Source organism: Leopardus geoffroyi, chromosome C3, assembly GCF_018350155.1.
Source record: "Leopardus geoffroyi isolate Oge1 chromosome C3, O.geoffroyi_Oge1_pat1.0, whole genome shotgun sequence".
NCBI lineage: Eukaryota > Metazoa > Chordata > Mammalia > Carnivora > Felidae > Leopardus > Leopardus geoffroyi.
Window position 1 is genome coordinate 114303130 of NC_059338.1, and position 23898 is coordinate 114327027.

At 37.0% G+C, this 23898-nt stretch overlaps 1 protein-coding gene across 2 annotated transcripts in view; it reads left to right on the forward strand.

The window, feature by feature from the left end:
- TRIQK (triple QxxK/R motif containing) overlaps positions 1–23558 on the forward strand; it is a 285943-nt gene extending 262385 nt beyond the window's left edge. The window contains exons 10-11 of one of the 2 annotated variants that reach the window (XR_006706417.1): positions 16493–16567; positions 23077–23558. The gene's annotated coding sequence lies outside the window, so the exon portion shown is untranslated. The remainder of the gene's footprint in view (positions 1–16492; positions 16568–23076) is intronic. The other variant, XR_006706418.1, reaches the window with a different exon arrangement.
- Positions 23559–23898: the final 340 nt, after the last annotated feature.

Below are 23898 nucleotides of genomic sequence, written 5' to 3' on the forward strand. Positions count from 1 at the left end.
CACTACTGGGTATCAATGAAAGATATAGAACCTTGTGAGGTAAGGGGAATATCGATATACATTTGAGGGTGAAAGAGCTGAGGGACGGCAGCATTATAGTATCAGTTACAATGACAAACGTGTGGCTGCTTAAAATTTTTAACTTGAAACATGGAAAGGGATTGCGATTCAGTGCAACACATGAATAGCCTATGGCTTCAGCTTTGAAGAGAATGACCCGCTTTTCTTTCATGTGTACTCAGCCAAAATTAGGTAGCACCTTGCATAAAATGTTGATAAATTTTAGATCGGATCAAGCAATACAAAGTTGAACAAAACTATAACTTCACCCTTTAAATGTGCGTATTGGAGAAGAATGATCACCTTATGTTAGATGTGATTTAGGTAAGAACCAGACCTTTCTGGCTTCATGAGCTCATAGTGAAAGTAAGAGTCAGCAGATGACAGAAGATGTGAAATATTGCCAACAACAACAACAATAACAACAACAACAAACAAGCTATGTAAACACCAGCAAAACTAAAGTGCCCTTTGTTTAAAATTAGGAAAAAAATCCAGGGAAACAAATAAGAAAGTCATTAAAGAACATGATTTTATTATTACCAACTGCATCCCAATTGGTATCCCATCTAACCACCCCAGTCCACAAGATTCTGTGGTTAAAGAGGCTTAGGGATTGAACCAATGAGCCTTCCAAGGTGAGTTAGTGAACAGAGGAAGTTTTAAATGTGTTAATCTTAAGGCGTAAAATGCAATTGCTATACTTTGCAGTTAGAAATTGGGGTTTGTTTTAAGGGTATTAAAAGATACTAGAATCAGGGGACCTAGAACTTCCAACTTCTACTTCTGGTTTCCACCCCTTGTTCCATATGAGACTCACAAGGAGCCGTGAACTCAGAGGTAAGGACAAACTCAATTCAATTTGCCCTAATTCTTGTTGGCTAGCCCCCAATGTCCTGTCACCTGGACATCTGGGCTGAGCACTTGGCTTAGACTCATGACTCAAGAGAAGTCTCTGGATCCATTTCTCTCCATCTTAGTTGCACCTCTCACCAGTACCACAGTTGGTGCTCACAAGTGAAGAAGGCATTCGAGGGCATTGCCATGGTACCTCAATCTGGGAAGTTGGTACATTTGACTCCATCAGTATTTCCTTCTGACCAATCAAATTAACTCCACCTTCTCCCCAAACAGAGGATGGGAGTTGGGGAGGGCAAGAAAGGGACTAGAAGAAAAGAGGCTCCAGTGGAAAAAAAGTTATGCTTAAAGCTCCTCTCCTATCCAGAGGCCAATGACTCCACATAGAAAACATGCTTAATTCAATTCCATGAGCAGCTAGGTTCTATCACAAAGGGAAAGGGAGGAAGGTAGAGATACGACATGGTTCTTATTCTCAAAAAGACTCAGGTCTAGCAGAAAATGATCTCTAGCCATAATATCATGTAATAAATGTTTTATGTCTTTATAAATCAATTTACATAGGAAATCCAAGGAGGGAGTTATTATTTCTGCTCTGAGTATGAGGGTGGTTAGAAATGGCTAAAGCATAGACATTTGAGAAAGGTATTTAAAGACAAAAAGTAATTTTAGCAAATTATTGAGATTAAAGACATAATGTAAGGGGAAGGGGGAAGGCAAAGAAGGCAATAGAAGTTAAGGTAAGGAGATCTGAAATTACATAGCATAGATGCTTAGTACTCTGGCTAGAGATCTGGGGGAAAAGGAGGAACAGGAGACAAGTGCAGGCACAATTCACAGACTCTGGAGGTTCAGCTCCAGAGCACTGCAATAAAGCAAATATCACAATAAAGCAAGTCAAATGAATTTTTTGGGGTTCCCAATGCATGTAAAAGTTATGTGTACACCATACTGCTGTCTATTAAGTGTGCAAAGCGTTATGTCTAAACAATGTATGTACCTTAATTAAAAAATGCTTTATTGCTAAAAGTGCTAACCATCATCTGAACTTTCAAAGATCATGCTTGACATTGATGGCTGCTGACTGATGAGGATGGTGGCTGCTGAAGGTTGGGGTGGTTGTGGCAATTATTTTTCTTGTCTTTTATATATATATATATATATATATATATATATATATATATATATATGTTTTCCAAGCTTTTATTTAAATTCCAGCTAGTCAACATATGGTGCAATATTAGTTTCAGGTATAAAATTTAGTGATTTGTCACTTAGATATAACACCTGGTGCTTATCACAACAAGTGCTAGCCTTAATCCCCATCACCTGTTTAACCCGCCCCTCCAAAAACCATCAATTTGTTCTCTAGAGTTTAGCGTCTGTTTCTTGGTTTGTGTGACAACTTCTTAAAATAAGACAATGAAGTTTGCCACACTGATTGACTCTTCATGAATATTTTCTCTGTAGCCAGTGGTGCTGGTTGGTAGCGTTTTATTCACAGTAGAATGTTTTGCTCACAGTATACCTTCTTTCAAATTGGGGATCAATCTTCTGTCACTTTATTCACTAAGTTTATATAATATTCTAAATCCTTTGGTATCATTTCAACAGTTTTCATAGCATCTCCACCAAGAGATTGCATCAAATCAGTCACATCTTCACACTTGTAATTATACTTGTGATTCTAGTTCTTTTGCTACTTCCCCCACATCCACAGACTTCTCCATGGGGTTCCCACTGAAGTCTTTAACCTCTAAAAGTCATCCATGAGGGTTAGAGTCAACTTCTTCCAAACTGCTGTTAATGTTGATATTTTTGACCCCTTCCTATGAGTCATGGACGTTCTTCATGGCATCTAGAATGGAGAATACTTTCCAGAAAGTTTTCAACTTACTTTGCTGAGATCCACCCAAGAAATTACTATCTGCAGCACCTATAGCCTTATGAAATGTAGGTCTTAAATCATGAGATGTGAAAGTCAAAATTATTCCTTGATTGATGGGTTGCATAATGGATGTTGTGTTAGCAGGCATAAAAACAACATTAATCATTGCGTATCTCCATTGGAGCTCTTGGATGACCAGGATCAGTAATACTTTGAAAGGAATCTTTTTTTCTGAGCAGTAGGTCTCAACAGTAGACTTAAAATACTCAGTAAGCCATGTTGTAAACAGATGTGTTGCCATGCAGTCTTTGTTGTTCCATTTCTAGAGCACAGGCAGAGTAGATTTAGCATAATTCTTAAGGGCCCTAGGATTTTCAAAATGGTCAATGAGCACTGGTTTCACCTTCAAGTCATCAGCTGCATTAGCTCCTGACAAAAGAGTCAGCCCATCCTTTGAAGCTTTGAAGCCAGGCATTGACTTCTCTCTAGCTATGAAAGTCCAAGATGGCATCTTCTTCCAATCTATGGCTCTTTCATCTACATTGAAAACCTGCTCCTTAGTGTAGTCACCCTCATTCATTATCTTAGCTAGATCTTCGGGAGAACTTGCTGCAGCTTCCATATCGACACTTCCTGCTTCACCTTGCACTTTTATGTTATGGAGATGGCTTCTTTCCTTAAACCTCATGAACCAACCTCTGCTAGATTCACACTTTTTTTCTGCAGCTCCCTCACCTCCCCCACCTTCATAGACTTAAAGGAAGTTAGGCCTTGCTCTAGTTATGCTTTGGCTTAAGGAAGTGATGTGGCTGGCTTGATCTTCTTTCCAGACCACTCAAACTTTCTCCATATCGACAATAAGGCTGTTTCGCTTTCTTGTCATTTGTGTGTTCACTGAGTAACACTTTTAATTTTCTTCAGTAACTTTTCCTTTACATTCACAATTTAGTTGTTTGTCATGAGAAGCCTAGCGTTCAGCCTGTCTCTGCTTTCAATATGCTTTCCTCACTGAGCTTAATCATTTGTATCTTTTGATTTAAAGTGAAAGACCTGTGACTCTTCCCTTCACTTGAACACTTCGAGGCCATTTTGCGGTTATTCCTGGGCCTAATTTCAATATCGCTGTGTCTTGGAGAAGAGGGAAGCCTGAAGTGAGTGAAAGGGGGGAACGCCTCATCAGTGGAGCAGTCAGAACACACACATTTATTGATTAAGTTTGGCATCTTATATGGGTGCAGTTGTGGTACCCCCCCCCCCAGACAATTAGAGTAATGACATCAAAGATCACTGATCACAGATCACCACAACAAATATAACAATAATAGAAAAGTTTGAAATATTGTGAGAATTTCCAAAATGTGATAGAGAGACAGGAGGTGAGCAAATGCTTCTTGGAAAAATGGTGCCAATAAACTTGCCTGACACAAGGGTGCCACCAACCTTGAATTTGTAAAAAAAAAAAAAAAAAAGCAATAAAAAAAGGGGATGAAGCACAATAAAATAATATATGTCTGTATCTGGAAATGATCCAAAAAAAGTATATCATTAGAGTATTAGAGTATACATCAAGTATACCTTGAGTATTCTGCTAAGAAATTGAGTTTTATCTTTGATGATGATGGACATCATGGAAGACCTACAAAGCTAATGTATAGAAGTATGAAAACCATGGTTGCTTCACAGCTAGAACTCAGTATTTGTTGAATAACTACTATGTGCCTGGTACTGTGCAATTTGAGTGCTTTGTGGGTTAGATGGTCAAGCCCTTTTCTGTGATTTCCAACTGTAGAATGAACCATAACCAGAAAACTTAGAAATGCATGCTTCTCATAAAAAAAGTGACTAGGAAACTGAGTGGTATCTTTTTGAACTACTGGCTGATCCACAGCAATCTAAAAATTAAAACAAAACCATTTAAAATGCAATTAAACAATCAAGAGAAAAAGCCTCTGCTTTTTTGTGTGTTTGTCATTGCATTTTCACCATTACCTTCTGCTTCATAGATGTGTCACTTATGAACAATAATGCACATGAAGGTACTTTGTAAATATGCTCCAGATGTTAGTCAGGGTTATTTGTCTCTGACTAGAAACTCCTAGGTGCTGAGTTTTACTGCTTAGAAGGCCCCCTGTCACTTTAACCTCTAAAATCCTCAAATTAAGCTGTTCCCCACCTCCCCAAATCTGTTTTATTCTGTTTTTTGCTTCAGGTGATGGCACCAATACATTAAGTTGCCTAAGCAACAAATTTCGTTGCTCATTAGGATCTTTGGGAGCCCTAAGCACAATATAATGGCACAGCCACACTCCTACTAAACAAATATTTTTAAAAAATCTGTAGAGTACATACTCTAAGGAAGTCCAACAACATTTGGATTTTTCCCATAAGGACAAGTTGAATGTCTTTTTTGAACTCAATAATGTCAAATTATTCCAAAAATATTTTTAATACCTCTACTTTGCTGGTAGTCTCACTGTCTCCTGAGTAATCAGCATTGTTGGACCCAACACCCTCCACACTCTCTCAGTTCAAATCCTTTATAGCTCCTAACTGGTTAACTTCCTGTTCTGTTCTTTAAACTTTATCTTTATCCCTCCCCATGCATCCTTCAGGGTTTCCAGACTAATCTCTGGTAAACACAGATCTGATCATATAATTTCTCTTCTTCAAACCTTCCATGGTTCCGATCATCAGCAAAGCATCTTCTCCTTTGCTTTAACCATGAAGGAAATTCTGAGGAAATAACCTTCTTGAAGTTCTATCAGCAAATAGAACTATAGAACAAGTAAATAAAAATGAATAAGTAAACAAAATCAATCATTTCTAAGGGGAAAAGTGTCTTATGATTTCATCATTTTAGAAAGTAAGAGTTTAGAAAGTAAGAGTTTGTTCGTAGCACCCGCATTCGGCAATCAAAGAGAATGGCATTGTTTCTGTCAAAAGCTGTTGGAAATGGCTGTTTAGAAAGCATTTTGATAATGTATTAGTAATAAAAGGAATTTATGGATTTATCAGAGTTAATGTATATGCCATTAAAAAAAAACAATAAAAAGATCTCAGAAACTAAGGTTCTAATTGGAAAAAGAACATTTTAAGCACTTCCATATTATCAAAATGGACACCAAACAGAAGAAAACAAATTTGAGATAATACCATATTGTCTGATTACAATACAAGTAAATTTTAAATAAGTAAGAGAGAACTTTTTTCAAGTTTACTTATTTATTTTGAGAGAGAGAGAGCACGTGCAAGCTGGGAAGGGCCAAAGAGAGTGGAAGAAAGAGAATCCCAAGCAGGGTCCACACTGTCAACACAGAGCCTGATGCAGGGCTCAGTCTCACATACCATGAAATCATGACCTGAGCCAAAATCAAGAACCAGATGCTTAACCCACTGAGCCACCCAGACACCCCAATAAGAGATAATTTTAAAAGACTCACATATTTAGAGAGCTTAAAACTTCTGAATAACTAATAAGTCAAATAACAAGTTATGATGGAACCTAGAAAATATTAGAACTAATGGTAAAGAGAATATTGCATATCAAAATTTGCTAGATGAAATCAAACTGATTCTGAAAAGGAAATTGTGAGCATTTTTTGCAATTGCTTGAAACTAATTTAAAAAACAGTTAACAAACCTTTTTTAAAGAAGGTATAAAAAAACGGAATAAGCTAAAAATAGTAGAAGTGAAAATATAATAAAGACTAAACATTAATGATACAGAAAATAAGGGAACAAAATTAAGATCATGAAATGGGAAGAAAAGCATGTGATAGAACAGACAAAAGTCATAATATATATATAATAATATATAATACATAATAATATAATATATAATTATAATAATATAATACATAATAATATATAATATATATTATCGTATAATAATATATGTGTTATAATAATATATAATTATATATAGTATTAAATATATATATTTTTAAATATTTATTTTGAGAGAAAGAGAGTACATGCATAAGTAGGGGAAGGGCAGAGAGAGAGAGGGAGAGAGAAAGAAGCCCAATCAGACTCCTTGCTGTCAGTGTAGAGCCCAATGCCGGGATCTATCCCATGAATGGTGACATCATGACCGGAGCCAAAATCAAGAGCCAGACCCTCAACGAACTGAGCCAATCAGACACCCCGTTTCATAATATATATATATATATTTTTTAAACTTTTCAAGTACAATATACTTTATTTTTTTTTTTTTATTTTTTTTTTCAACGTTTATTTATTTTTGGGACAGAGAGAGACAGAGCATGAACGGGGGAGGGGCAGAGAGAGAGGGAGACACAGAATCGGAAACAGGCTCCAGGCTCTGAGCCATCAGCCCAGAGCCCAACGCGGGGCTCGAACTCACGGACCGCGAGATCGTGACCTGGCTGAAGTCGGACGCTTAACCGACTGCGCCACCCAGGCGCCCCTCATAATATATTTTTAATATTAACTTCTAGGAGCTAAAATGTGAGGAGAAGCCACAACAAAGCTTGGAAAATACTGAAATAACTTGTCTAAGCTAATTAATATGTGATCATTGTAAAAATGTTATAAAATACTTGAAATAAGTCCAGAATTAACTCCTTTTTCTTAGGAATCTTTCCAGGTAATTTTAGTCTCACTAGTGGTATAATGTGTATATGTACATGTCTGCACATATAGCCACATGATCTGTATGTGTTGTTAACTTGAATTGCTTTCCTAGTAAGTATTGTCTATATTTCTGCAATTTTTTCATGTAACAATGTACCTCAGACATTTTTCTTACATTAGTACATATAGATTTACTCCATTAAAAAAAAATCATCGTTTAGAATTCTGCCTAGAATGTGTACCATAATTTATGATGGGTATTTAAGTAATTTCTAGACTTTCAGTATTGCAAAGTGTTGCAGTTAATATCCCTGAACATATATCTTTGCACATTATAAAGGTTTTTCTGTGAAATTGATTATTTGAACACACAAGTAACTCATGCTAATTGTTTTCAAGTATAAATTGTCGTTAATGTGCAAAAAATACAAGTTTAATTATCTGAATCCTTAATAACCTTCTTGAAAGCTTTATATATCCTTCAAGCAGAAAAAACAAGTAGATGATAAAATTGTCCCCTGTCTAGACTCAGGCAACGATGGCGACATTTGTTTTCAATTATTAATTAAACACACATGAAGCCCTTTAGATGAACAGGTGATACGGTTATTCTTAGATGTGTTGCTTGTTTACAACAAGGGCATATTTAGAGCCTGAGATCAAAGTTCTAAAGCTGATTTCAAAACAGTGGCATTAATTGTGCTAAGGCCTGGGACTCTGGGGAAGCAACTGGGAGAGAATGAAAATGACATAAACGACAACAAAGTCACATCGTTTTGTCATTGCTTATAAACAGACCATTACTGACCATTACTGTAATCAAATCATTACATCTTTACTCTACTCAAACCAGTGCATTGGTGCTGGTAAAGGTACAAAACCAAAACAAAACAAAAAAGAAAAACATTCTCTGCTATTGTCTCAAGGAAGAGATACAGTATGTGTATGTGAGAGGGTTATATTATCACTCATCCATTAATTCTTTTACTTGAAAAACATTTCTTCATCACCTACTATATGCCAAGCTCAGTGCTAAGCAGTGAGCATATAGTATTAAACAAAATTTCATATTATCCCTGGCCTCACAATGTTCCCTTGGATCTGCCATTTAGCCACCATAGTAATTTGAATATTTTGGCATGTACTCTTTCCCCACTATTTTCACTGCCCTATCCTAGCTCAGGATCATTATCATTTTATTCCAGAACTATTATTTTTTTATAAGTGTTCACCCTGCTCTCAGCCCTACCCTATTAACCCACTATTGTTGAAAGTTTTTTTTCCTAACACACCATTCTCACTATGTTCTTTCATTCAAAAACAGTTCCTCTGTGTTGTCTACAATGTCCAAAATGTATACATGCCAGAACTTCCAAAATTTCCCCAGTCTATCCATCCAGCCTGCTAGGAGATACCTACCTCTGCCACCCAACACACACACACAAGCTTCCCACTCCAGTTAGGTATATGCTCCTTACTAACTCCAGAAATATGCCTGGGACATTTTTGTGTCTGAATCTTAGTTCAAAGTCTACCTTCCATTGTATTTCCTCTTTTATTTTTAATTATCTAGATCCCACTCATAATTTAAGGCCCAAGTTAAGCCATAACTGAATAAAGTTAGTTATCTTGTGCTTGTTGTATGATAAGAACCAAATTTGTGCTGGAGTTAACAACAAATACACAAAGTATGGTGTGTTCACTCAATGACAAACATAAATAAGCAATTGCAACACAAAATGACAAAAATTTAAAGACATATAGAGGTTACTGTGAAATTAGAGAGACAGCTAACACATTTAGAGGCATGAGTGGGAATAAGGAAGGAAGACTTCTTGGGAGAAGTTACTCTCAAGAAGAGTCTTAAAGGCTTAGGAGGAGTTGGCCAGGTGAAGGGACTAGGGACTTTCCAAGAAGAGGGGTCAGCTTGAGCAACCACATTGGCAGGATAAACAGCACAGCATATGAGTGGGATTACAATGAATTCAGTATTGCAAGAGAGCAAAGCATGAGGTAGATGGTCATGTAAGATGAGGACAAAGAAATGGACCAAATGATGTGGAACCACCAGCAAGTTTTGTTGGGGATATCATAAGATCAGAATCAAATTTGGATACATTCTTCTGTCCATTGTGTAAGGATGAGTTTGAGCACGTAGTCTTAGTGGCTGGGAGACCAGTGTAGTATTCTAGGGCTTTCATTAAAGAAATATAAGTAGTTACACTTCTTATAACTTATAAGAGAGGGAGGGATTCTCTCTCAGCCCCTCCCCCCTCAAAATAAATAAGCTTAAAATAAAAAATAAAATAAATAAATAAGGTTCCTGTAGGACAAGGGGGTAGAGGTGACCGGGAGATTCTGGACCACTTCAGAGCTAGAGAGAGAACTGAAGCATTACTGACATAATACCACCAGGATTACTACAGTGTATTACCACCTCTGGTGGCAGTCAACATTGGTATGTGGATTTGTTCAAGGAACTGCAGAAAGTGGAAGAAATGTGAGTTGATGGCAGAAACTTGAGGAACATCAACACTGAAGATGTAAACAGTAACAGCAAAATTCATGGAAAAGATGAAGAAAGAGTGCTCAGAGATGTGTAGCTGATTAAAGACAGACTGGCAGAGTGGTGTAATGGAAAGCTAGAGTGGAACGTGTCAAGACAAAGGGAGCAATGAACCTTGTCAGATGCAGCGGACACATCTATCCAATTCAATGGGCTGGTGGCAGGAAAAGCCAGACTTCGGTTTATAAAGAAGTGAGACAAAGAAGAGAAAACTTAATCCTACTTTCAAGAAATAGTAATGACAGGGAAGAGGAGAGAGAGGCTGATATAAGAACAGCATGTGGTGAAGGGAAGATCTTTATTTAGGATGCAAGATATTTATTTGTTTCTTATGGTTTTTTTTTCAAATTTTTTACGTGATTATTTTTGAGAGACAGAGAGAGGGAGGTAGAGGGAGAGAGGAAGAGAGTCAGAGCACGAGCAGGGGAGAGCAGAGAGAAAGAGGGAGACACAGAATCCGAAGTAGGCTCTAGGCTCTGAGCTGTCCACACAGCCTGCTGCGGGGCTCAAACTCAGGAACCATGAGATCATGACCTGAGCCAAAGTCAGAGACTTAGCTGACTGAAACACCCAGGCATCCCTGTTTACTTACGTATTTAAGCTATTATGTTTCTCTAACACAGAAGTGAGGCTGAAGATCTAAGATAGAGAAGATAATTGATGGAGGAAATCATAAAAGAAGGCAATTGACTCCGTGCACCAATGGGAAGGGAAAGACCAGTTTGTTCTCTAAGACTAAAAGGAAGGAGTTGAATTGTGGATATGTAAATAAGTGTATAGATAAAGAGAGCAGAATTGAGGAAGAGCATGTGTGATGAAATCATCTTTCCTCTGAAAATAGGATATTTTCCCTAAAAGTGGTCCCAAGGAGCTCTATCTCCATTTGTACTCCTATGGCACTATTTTCTGAAAGATTCCTTAAAAATGCTCTAGAGTGCCTTTTGTTTCTACATGCACACACACACACACACACACACACACACACATGCACACACAATCTTTAACCAAATTATTTACTTTCTTGAAAAATTACTATTGGTCATATTGGCTATCACATATGCCCAGAGTGGGCTTACTCTATGACTAAAGAATAAAAATAGATTCAGTAGTAAATTCAAGCCCTCCAGATATCACAAAACAATGTATAAGATTGCAAGATGAAAAATTAAAAAGAAAACAAAAGAATAAATAGTAGAGAAGAAATTAAGAATCACTGCCTATTTTTGGCACATTAGAAAAATGAACAATTCTAGAGGTTTTTAATTCTTTGAGATTTTTCTGTACTAACTAAGATGAAAGAGAGAGAGAGAGCAGATGGAAAGAGAGAACAGAAAAATACAAACCTAGAAAAATAAATATTATTTTGCTACTTTATGGATCCTCCACAACATGGTGCTTGGCATATGGCAGGAGTCAAGAAATAGATAACTAATGGGCTGTTATAAACACTGATAAAGGAGTCATATATATGATTCATACAGAAACATGTAACTCCTTAACAATGGCATGATCCCTAAGAGTGAAGAACCTCAGAGAATTAGAAATCATTAAGATAAGAACTGGAGCAGCGCTCTATGGATATTGTGTACCCATATGAAAGGCCATGTGATAGCCCTTCCTGACCCCAAAGCCCCTGGGTGTTTTGACAGGCCTTATGAATATACCGCCAAGTGCGAGGCTGTGGATGGCCGACTTGCACCTGCTCTCAGATCCCACCCAGCAGCACAAGGGCCCATGGGAAATAGGGCCAGACCTGTTTGGCTTCAGCTCAGCGTCCACTTCTATCGACAGCCATAAAACTCAAATAGAGTCTAAGGAAGTGAGATATTTGGTAAACAGGAAAACGGGATTGCCATTTGTCCTGGTTTCACACCAATGGTGGGAGCCAATATAGTTGATCACAACAAAATTTTCCCTTGATAGCTTCACTTTACATCTTCAGTGACCTGCCTGGAGTCTGGCAGAAAACATGCACTGTATGGCCAGAGAAGTCTGTGCTTTCTCTTCCCTTCACTTTGCCATCCTGTTAAGGGACTGACAAATATTAACTAACATGCTCAGGCACATCTTGTTCCTGTGACAGTTCTGCTCACTGAAGCTAGAATAAGATAAATATAATACTGTATTATATACTTCAAAGTTACTAAGAGGCTGGATCTTAAATGTTCTCACCACAAAGAAGAAATAATAATGATATGGGCACCTGGGTGGCTCAGTCGGTTAAGCCTGGGACTCTTGGTTTCGGCTCAGGTCATGATCTCCCGATTTTGTGGGGTTCGAGCTCCACACTGGGCTCTGTGCTAACAATGGGAAGCCTGCTTCCGATTCTCTCTCCTTCGCTCTCTGTCCCTCCCCCGCTTACCATGTCTCTGTGTCTCTCAAAAGTAAATAAATAAACATTAAAAAAATTAAAAAGAAGCATGAGATTTTTCTCTGCTTTAGAAAAAAAGATAATAATTATGCGATGTGGTAATAGTGTTAGCTAACATTATGGTGGTAATCCTATTGTAATAGATAAACATATCAAATGTACACATATGTGGTTCACCTTAAACTTCTACAGTGTTATATGTCAACTATATCTCAATAAAACAAGCAAAGATTTGCTAGCATTGCAGTTCTGTGAAGTCAGTTCTACCCAGCTTCAGATACTTCTCAGCCCATCAAACTGTGGTGGATTTTCTGCTAAAATTATTTTCTGTAGTCGCCAAGTCCACAGGCAGGGCTTTTGCCTACATATCTGATTTGCTCTCTATGTCTCTGCTGGGACTCTTCACGCTCTGAGTACTGTTCCCAACAAACCTCCCAGTTCTAGAAATTGATCCTGCTGAAATAAAAACATAATAGTATAAGGATGTTAATTCTAGCAGAATTTGTAGCAGCAAACAACTGGAAATGACCTTTGTATCCATTATGGAGAATGGTTGAATAAAGTATATATCCACACCATGTAATATTACACAGATATTTGCCAGGTCTAGAAAGCTATTCAAGATATAATGTTAATTTTTTTAAAGGACTCCAATAGTAGCAGTTATAATGTGATCCTACTTTATCCTGAAGGTGAAATCTTTGTCTGTTGGTGTGTCTATGATTTTACATGCATTAAATAAAATAAAAAAGAATAAGTATCAAATTGGTCACATCAGTTAGGTCAGTCGGGAGATTGAAAGGTTATTACATATGTATTGTTGATGTTCTTAAGCATGAATTACATCTATAACTTTAAAAATAAAACACCTATGAGTGCCTGGGTGGCTCAGTCAGTTAAGTGTCCAACTCTTGGTTGTTGCTCGGGTCATGATCTCACGATTTCATGAGCTCAAGCCCCATGTCAGGCTGTGGGCCGGCAGTGTGGAGCTTGCTTTGGATTCTCTCTCTCCCTCTCACTCACACCATTTCTGTCTCTCTCAAAATAAATAAATAAACTAAAAAAAAAATTAAAAAAAATAAAACACCTAAAAACTCAAGATACCTGACCCTCATCCAGACTTGCAGCACCTCCAGGGAAGTGCTATATGAGAAGACTTAACGATAAATAAAATGAATAATTTTGTGGAGGGAAATAATTGTAGACCCATTAAATTTCTTTTAGCTCTTGGAAACAAGACAAGTTACTTTATTTCATCTACAAAGATATTTCTTCTACTTCTCTCTTACCACATTAGGAAATCCTCACAATCTTGATCCATTTTGAAGATCCACATGAATTTTAAATAAAGAAACAGCTTGTCTATTTACTCTGCTTCTGACCACTATCCTTTGTTAACACTTAAATCAAATGTTCTTTCTAGAAGGAGCCATAGTCCGAGAAAAATAAGTTCACTGTCCTCTCAGGTGATGACATGTGAAATCTAACTCTTTTCTGTGTATCAAGTATTTCATTTCAAGGTCCTTAATTGGGACACAGAGACTTAGGGACATTGAACACCATAAGCAGCTTTGGGGCATTAAAACAATTCCCCATGATTCCCGCACCCCCCAACCCCACACCCTGTCGTTTTCACAGCCACTTGTCACTCTTATGAAATGCCAGGACTGCTCCTAGACTGACTGACACAGCATGGCTGACATCTCACTGGAAGGTATGATTTAAAATAGTTTGATGTAAACTGAGAGAAGCTTCCTAAGATACTGGGATCCAGAGCTATAGAGCTTGAGGATTAAAAAAATAAAAATCCTAATTTAAAAGTTTTCTAAATATAAAATTGAAGGAGGCTTCCAAGGCAGGAGGCAGGTTTCTATTAAAAAAAAGAAGTTTTTTGTTTGTTTGTTTGTTTGTTTCAGTTAAAAAGTATAAACTGGGAGCTTGGTATCATGTTAGGCCTTATTTTCTAAAATTGTATTCTAACTGTTAAACACTTGAGCTTAGGAACCTACCCTATGCTCCGGTATATTCATTCTTCCTCACAATGTTACACACATAGAGAATGTTCAATAAATGTTGGATAACAGAATTTCGCTACACAAATGCGTAAAACTTTTAAGGATTCAGGAATGGTATTTTTATATTCAGCTGCAATATTAATGATAGAATATTAATGCACTATTAACAATAGAAAGAAAGAAGTTCTGAAACTAAAGAAATGATTTGATACCAAGAATTTTATGTGTGGGGGTTCACACGCAGGCATACATGCATATGTGCACACACCTGTGTAAAACTTTGTATGTAAGATAAAAATCTATATAAAGTAGTAAATAATGCCATATCTTGTCTTTTAAACTAGCACTTCTTGCTTCTGACATAAGGTAAGGAATTCAAAAAGTTCAGAGAAAAGCAAAAGGCAAATTGAAAAAGTTTGATAATGGCTTTTTAAAATAAGTCAATAGAGTGAGGGAAAGATGGAAATGAAGCAAGTAATATTGATTGCACTATTTACAAAACTGTTTTTAGATTATTACAAGTGGTTATACTATAGGTTAAACATCTATTCCAAATTTGTCAAGGGTCTTAGGGATGCACTATCCTGTGTCCATGCAGCCATAAGGCTACGGCCAAGGATCCTCCAGGAGCAAAAAGGAAATTGTATTCTATTGAACTTTTTCAGAAATATCCCTCTTTTTCTCTTCTTCCTCTGTTTTCCTCTTCTACCCACTCATTTTCTCTTCCTCTTCACAGTCTAATCATAAGTAATCCTTTTCTTGACTGCTAGAAACATCTTTTTTGGCTCCTCTTCTCTCTTGGAGGAGTTACCTTTTGATCTCAGACTCACTGGAGACTGGTGCCCAGAATGGTAAATAAATCCGAGTTCCATGAGCACCTTTTAATGTCTGTGATTCTAAGTCCATAAAATCTTTCATCCTTCGTAGTAAAATTGGAGAAAAAAAATGGTTTCTCTCATTTTGAGTCAGGTTGCATTGCTAACATGAACCTAGAACTTCTTTTTGACACTTGATTTCCTCTCTGGCAGAATGAAACTTTCCTATTCTTTCTTTTTTTTTTTTTAAGAAATTTGTCAAAGTCTCTGAAAGTGTCCCTTAAACCAAACCCCTCCCCCACCAAAAAATGGCACCAGAAAAGCCCAGCCTGATCAGTTAATGGTAAATGAATCAGAAACATACGGATTAAATTCTCCTTAAAACACACAAGGGTTTAAAAATTAAGCAAAAAATTACTGAGCAAAATATTTGTTTGCCAAATCCCAAATGTTTGAAAAATAGTTCAAGATGTTTGTTGAACCTGAAATGGGCCGGAGTTACCCATCCATATTTAATTCAGGCAAAAATAATTTTTACCAGATGAATGCTCTAGTTAGTAGAGTGCATAAGAAAGAAAAATCAATAACAATATAAAAGAAATTTAATTTTTTTTAATTTTAAGTATTTTTCCAGCCTTATGGAGATATAATTGACGTATAACATAGTGTAAATTTAAAGTGTAAACATGTTGATTTGATATGCTTATGTATTACAAACTGATTACCACCAGAGCATTACCTAACCCCTGTAACATGCCACATAATTGCCATTTCTTTTTTTGTGATGAGAATATTTAAGATCTATTCTTTGTAAAATGTAGGCATTCAAACTGAAAACCAATTGCCTTTGTGAAAGGCTCTCCAGGAAGATGTAATGACTCCATTCTGGATTTTCCAGGCCACCCAGGACACACCCCAAGTTACGTGTTTTGTTAAGCTATGCATAAACCCTGCTGTCTGCAGCCTGTGTGTTCTTGTGCTTTTCAGCTCAGCTTTTTCCTTTGGTAATATGGCCAACAAATATTGTGGGTTGGTGAGAATGACCATGTCAAGAGCTTGTGACTGGAAGAAAAATCTCTTCCCAGGGTAACTTCGGCCCTCAGTGATTATAAAGATTTCCATTTACTTACTTCATGGCCTGGTCTTATAGATACTGGTCCCATCAATCTTCCCATCAATGTTGATGAGTGATTCATCTTATCCTAACAGATCCAAGACTAGATGGCGAATAATAAGTGTTTTTGCTGCAAAGTTAAAGTTGATACTAAAGAGTTGGTGAGTACTGTATGTAAATAACATACTTTTTCCAAATATCTTTTCTAGGTATAGAAGTTTGATGAAGCAAATGGATGGAAAGAGTGAAAAAAAGAAATTGGAGAGGAAGGTGAGAGGAAACTCGTAAGTACCTTCTGTTATACTTTGGGGCTAATATAGTTATAGCTGTATAAGTTTTAATGGGAAGAAGCTGGAATATCAAAATGGGAAGGGGCTTTAGAGATTATCTAGACTATAGCAGCTTCTTCATCTTCCAATTTCCAGATATTTCACTCAGTAGCCTTAGTTTTTAAAAGTTACATAAGACTATGCATTAATTTTCTCTTGCTGTCATATTAAATTAGCACAGATTTAGTGGCTTAAAACAATACAGATTCATTATCATGCAATTAGGCAGGTAAGAAGTCGAACACAGGTCTTCCTGGGCTAAGATCAAGGTCTCAGCACATCTGCATTCCTTTTGGAGGCCCTAGGGGACAATCTGTTTCTTTCCCTTTTCTAGTTTCTAGAAGCTACTCACATTCTTTGGCTCATCTCCGTCTTCCTCCATCTTTAACCACAGCAGTGCTGCATCTCTTAAGACTTTGCTTATGTGTTCCTATCTCTCTCTCTCTCTCTCTTCTGCCTCCTCTTCCCCTTATAAGGGTTCTTGTGATTAATTGGGCCCACCCAGATAATCCAGGATAATCTCTCTATTGTAAGGTTAGTTTTTTTCGGTAACCTGAATTCCATCTGTAATCTTAATCCCCCTTTGCCATGTAACAACATATTCACAGCTTCCAGGGATTAGGACAACATCTTAGGGGATAGAGTGTGGGCATTATATTACCTACTACACACTATAATCTCATTTGTAGATGGAAGCCCTATGGGAGAGAGGGATTAGATTTGCCTCTATGGCAAACTTAGTTTGCTCCATGTTTCTATGTGAATGGAATGAGATAATAACAACCTGCCACCTCTAGTAATTCTGCTCAGTGATTCCCAAACTCGAAATGTGTCTTATCTCCTGCTTATAGTCCAGACATTGATTTGCTTTTTAGATGTGGTCAGGCTACTGTGTGAGCTAAAAGAATCAATGAATCTTTAATTATTGAGTGGCTGCTGTGTGCCTAGAAGTGGACTCCTGACTAAGATCATTCATTGGTGCAATATTTTGGGGATTTGGAAACCAAACCCCTAAAATGTAAACAAAAGAGGATCTATGTAATAAGGAGTTGGGGTCGTTATCTCATAGTGGTCCAGAGTGTTTCCTGAGCATAAATTTAAAAATTTTTGGCAATGAGGAGAATGAAATGCAGCAGAAAATAAACTTTTATTATTTTATTATTTTTTTTAATGTTTATTTATTTTGGAGAGAGAGAGAGAGAGAGAGAGAGACTGAGTGCAAGCAGGGGAGGAGCAGAGAGAGAGAGAGAGACAGAATCTGAAGCAGGCTCCAGGCTCTGAGCTGAGCTGTCAGCACAGAGCCTGACGTAGGGCTCGAACTCACAGACTGCGAGTTCATGACCTGAAGTTCAATGCTTAACCGACTGAGCCACCCAGGAGCCCCAGAAAATAAACTTTTAAATAAAAGATGGAAAAAGCATTGGCCTGTGTGTGAATGTCCTAAAAAGTAAGCACTGCAGTAAACTCTGATCTCCTCAATTCAGAAATGTAGTTTATGGGGGAAAACAAAGCATTTAATGATTTTTTAAGGCACAAACAGTAGTAAAAATTGATAAAATATAGTGTAATTTTCCAGCTACATTCAATACAACTAGAATAAAATTTTCAGTTAATTTTAATTAGTCATAACAAGGATGCATTTAATTTTCTCATGTTTATTAATATGATTTAATTTTTTCTATTATCTCACCTCTTCATTGTTCCTTATATCATGAAGTATTTAGCACAGTGACCAGCTAATTGGTCACTCATTCTGTCTCTATAGGAAGAATAAATAAAAAGTAAATTTAATACATTAAATAAAATGTATTTATGGCATCTGAATATTAATATGTTATGTATCATACATGAACATAAATTAAAGTTAATTAATTAGTTAATTGGTAAGAAAATATTAAAAATAGCTTTGAGCAAATGATTACCTCAGTAAAACAATTCTTTAAAAGTACTAAAAGAGAATGATACAATATAATATTCTACATACAATACAATGCTACATATAAATATCTAGTGATACAGAAATTTTTAAATATACTCTTTGGATCCATGCAACATGACATATGTTATGATTTCCAAATTTCTCTATGTACTCAGTGGGAACATCTAGTTGGTCAGAAGGAAACAATGTATCAATATGCTTTTTAAAGTTTTCATTTTGGGGGCGCCTGGGTGGCGCAGTCGGTTAAACGTCCGACTTCATCCAGGTCACGATCTCGCGGTCCGTGAGTTCGAGCCCCGCGTCAGGCTGTGGGCTGATGGCTCAGAGCCTGGAGCCTGGTTCCGATTCTGTGTCTCCCTCTCTCTGCCCCTCCCCCATTCATGCTCTGTCTCTCTCTGTCCCCCAAAAAATAAATAAACGTTGAAAAAAAAAATTTAAAGTTTTCATTTTGGGAAGCCTGGCCCAGTCTCTCACCTATTTTAGGACCTCTCTCAAGTTATAAAGGTATATGCATGCTGTGCAGTCAAAGTAAATGTCACTGAGTTATAAAGATTATCTCATAATGAAACAGTTGTTTATTATCACTAACACTAGGAATATCTATTAATTTATTGAGAAAAAATAACCAGCTGTTATTTTAAGCCCATTATATACATCATCTAAGTGATCTCTTAAAAGTACTGGAAGGTAGGTGTCATTGTGTGCAGTTCATAGTTAAGGTTCAAAAAAGTGGTTAATTAGTCTGCCTTAGGAACTTACAATTGATTCTAAGCACCATGTCCTTCTGCTGGTCTCTGACCCTAACTACTTAAAACTAACCTGATGTATTTTTTAAATGCTACTAAACTGGGGCACCTGGGTGGCTCAGTCGGTTAAGCATCCGGCTTCGAGTCCATGAGTTCGAGCCCCGCGTCGGGCTCTGTGCTGACAGCTCAGAGCCTGGAGCCTGTTTCAGATCCTGTGTCTCCCTCTTTCTCTGACCCTCCCTTGTTCATGCTCTCTCTCTCTCTGTCTCAAAAAAATAAGTAAAAACATTTAAAAATAAAATAAAATAAAATAATACTAAACTAACAAAACCCTTCTGATGGGCTCCCACAGAACCGAAGGGAGTGTCGTATCACCCTTCAATGTGTTGTAAATAAGGACAGGAAGTCTACATATGAAAATCCTAATTTCAGTACTAAATACCAACTTTAAAATTATTTCTGGGAAAGTAGCAAAGATGACTTTACAGCACTTACTTTGGAAAAGAGGAGATGAAATGAAAACTGAATACTGAGGGGCATAAGCAAAGAAAATGATCTTAAATCATGACCTTCTCCTTTCGATATAATTAGGGCCAAGTCCAATGACTAGTTTCAAAAGTCATTGGACGTAGTTAACAAAATATTGTGAGATTCTTTTTCTTTCCACTTCTTTGAATCCAACAGCATTCTAGAATCGTTAAGGACTAATCCTACCTGAAGAATGACCTGGAAATTTTAACCCCAAAGAGAGTTTTTCTAATTATTTTGATTTGTTCTTGAGGGCACATATAGGAAAACACAAGGATAAAATGAAATCTGACAACTTTAAAAAATTGAAATTATTATTCAAATATAAGATTTTATTTCCTTCATGAGCTTTTCCCTGATTATTTCATCAAAACAGATTTTCAATAGAATAATACATTTTTCTTAGTAGTATTTTCTGCTCTGTCGAATATCTACTTCATACCACAGAAAGTATTTTGGTAAGTGAATGTTTATGTTATTACAGTAACAGTTCTGTAATTTTTAAAATGTACATCACTTAAGCATTTGAGGCCAAGTTCAAGTAATGACCATCCCATACTTCTCTTCTGTACTTTTTTTCAATATATTCTGTCATTTGATCTTCAGGGAATCCCACAATATAAGGCAGGACCTCCTGAGGGGTATTATTAGCAACTGAAATTTCTTCCCCTTGTATGGTGCATGCTGACAACTTCTTCATCACTGTCTTCTGCCCAGAAACCTCCCCTGAGTTGTGGACTCCTATATCCAGCTTTCTGCTGGCATCTCTGCCTAGATATCCCATAGGCACCCCAAACTCAACGTGTCTGAACACTCATCACCTTCTCCCCCACACAAGCTTTGCTTCCACCGTTCTTGGGTCAGCCTCCATGGGTCCTATACTTTGTATTCTTGAGTCTTCTCTATTTTTGCAGATTTTACTTCCCAAGTATTTCTTGGCTCCTCTCCAATGTCTTCCTCCAAGCTCAGCACCTAAAGGCTCCTACTGGCTTCCTGTAAATCCGTCCTTCACAGAGTCACCCAAGTGAATTATTTCAAATCTAAATATGACTACAGCACTTTCCAGAAGATTCTTTATTGTCTTCAGAATTAAATTCATGTTTCTTAGTGAGAAATATAGACTCTTTGTGAGCCATCCTATACCTTTCCAGCATTCTTCTCCTCTAGTCAAGTTAGCCAGAGTTGATCAGTATTGTTCTGTCTCGTTGTTTGACACTTTTTGAACTCTGGTGGCATCCAATCGCTTGAGCCCCTTAAACAGTCACTGTTTCCTAATGTTCTTTGCCTCCTTGAACTGGCTCCATTCCGTTTATAAGACTCTGAGTCTTAGTTCACACATCACCTCTTCCTCTATCCACACCCACCTGAGATGAGTTCTCTTCTTTGCTCCTACAAACCTGTATGTTCATCATTACAACTGAACACAGGGTCATGTGGAACCTGAGCATTTCTTAAGAAGAATACCTGGAAATATCTGGGGCCTTTCTATTTTCAGTGTCTTACACTTTTTAGGCCATGTGTAAATGTTTGCAGTTGAATGAATAAGATACTAGAATATGGGTATCTCTCTCTCTCTCTCTCTCTCTCTCTCTATATATATATATATATATATATATATATTTTTTTTTTTTCTTTTTTGGTTACACCATGCTGTCTCTAATGCTGATCCTATCTACTTTAAAACCCAAATAAGTACTGCAATTTTGGTAGGACAGAAATCACTAGTTTGAAATGTTACATTTTCATAGTTTGATACCATACACAATAAGCAGAATTTTAAATGAAAATTGATTGATCTGGTAAAGCGTTCATATTCTGCTAGCTATTTTCACAGTTTTGGGTCCAAAATCATTATAATATAGTTTCTACTTTAGCATTCATCAAAACTACAAAAGAAATGTTGCCATTCATGGATGTATTAGTGCAATAGGGCCCAATGCTGCTTTCAAAGACTATTTTCTTATACAGAGACATTTTATAGTCAGGCAATCATCTTGTTAAACATTTCCTATAAAATTTTAAAAATCATTACCTGGGAGTCTATCACTGTGGCACTAATCACACTCTACAATTAAGCTTATTTCAACCCTTTCACTGGAATTCTTTTTCTTTAATCAAGGGTTTATTATTGGACTGTTAATGTGAAAGTTGAAATAAAAAAATCTCAGCTCACGAATGAATTCTAATAGCAGTTATAGAAAACCCTGAGAAATTCTAATATTTTTCTGTGAAATTTATGTTAGGATGTGGGTTTAACCCCCTTCCCCCCCTTTTTTTTTTCCTGTAGAATGTTTTGCCTTACTTAAGGGAACTGAAATTTTTCTTCATGTCTTTAAGGATATCCTTAATCTACTGCGTTTGGGTTTTCCTTGGTATGAACACAAAAGCACAATTATTTTTTTAAGCTGGAGGTACAAATACATCACTTTTCTACCTTTTCTACATCACTAAATGGAAGTGCAGTTTTGACTTTTGTAAGGAAAAAAGTGTTAGAAAGTAATTTTATCTTGCCAAATGAATCACCCAGCTTTTATACCTCCCAAGAGCTTCACTGAGAAGAATTTTAAGTTCAAGGACAACACGTATCTTTATACCAAGCTAGTCAGATTTCGACTTTAGAATGAGCTAATTTGGTATAAAACTATAGTTTTGAAGCAAATTCACACATGACTGCATTTGCAAAACACAAAAATCCTATGAATAATCAGAGCCACCCTAAACCTCCTGAACTACCTGCTGTGTTCCTCCTCCCTCTTCACCACCACCCCTTCAGTTCAAATCCCAACCATCTGTCACCTGGATCAATATCTTTCTGTCACCTCACATCATCTCTTTCTCCTTCGAATCAATTTTCCTGGTGATAGCCTCAGAGATACATGTTTTTGAGTGATTATACCTTTTTAAATTGGAATACTTATTGGTTGCACTCATTCTGTTTTTCAAGATAAAGAATAAAGCCTTGACATGAGAAGCAGGCATTATTATTTACCTAGCCCTACATCAGTACCCATGTTGTTTCTCCCTTGCCCACCTTACCCCAAGAGCTAGGAAAGCTGGTAATCACTTCTCCAACCTTTCTTGCATTTGCAGCTAAAAGACGGCATGTCACAGATTTCTGACCCTGGGGTATAATTGTAAATGTGCTGAGGACCAAGAGGACTTTTGCTTTTTCATATGAAACAGACAGATGTAGCTGATGCTGCTACCCTTTCCTTCACTTTTTCCTGCCTTGAATATGGCTATGAGGTCAGGAGTTTCAGCAGCCATTTTATGACCATGAGATGACAAGTGTGAGGATTAAAAGCAACCCACTAACCATGGATAGAGGAAAAACAGAATAAACCCGGGTCTCCATTGGCATCGGTGGACAGCTGAATGAAGGTAAATAATTGTCTACCACTAAAATCTTTGTTATTGAACTTACATTGTTAAAACTGCTAGTAGAATCTTCTATTATTTGAAATCAAAAGCGTTCCTAACAAAAATACATGGCGTACATTGCCTACCATAATTCTGCCACCTTCCAGTGATATCAGTGTTCTTTGAGTTCCTAAAATGTTCATCCCTGCCTTGGTGACTCCTATCATACCACCCAATCCCCCACCCTCACACTTCACCTAGCTAATGCCTTCTCAGTCTCCAAATCACAATTAAAATGTGTCCAAGAGACTTTCTCTGATCCCTAGAGTAGGTCATCTCCTTCAGTTGTATACTTTTGTAACTTCCACTGATTGTCTTTCTTGGTACACATTTGAAGCACATATTCATACGCATAGGTATTTAATAATAAGCCCAATTTTTAGCAAACAGCATGGCATTGAATAAGCATTGCGTTACTTCAAGGAAGGAAAGAAGGAACAAAAGAAGGAAGGAAGAAAGTTCATGTGAACTAAAATCTCAAATCTGAAGTTAAACTTGGGCTTTCCTTTGAATTTTTAGCTTTCTATCTCATGATAGTGGTATTTCCCCTGCCAGGTAAGTATTGCTTTCTATCATACATGTGAAAAAAAAAGAAAGGAAGAAAGAAAGAAAGAAAGAAAGAAAGAAAGAAAGAAAGAAAGAAAGAAAGAAAG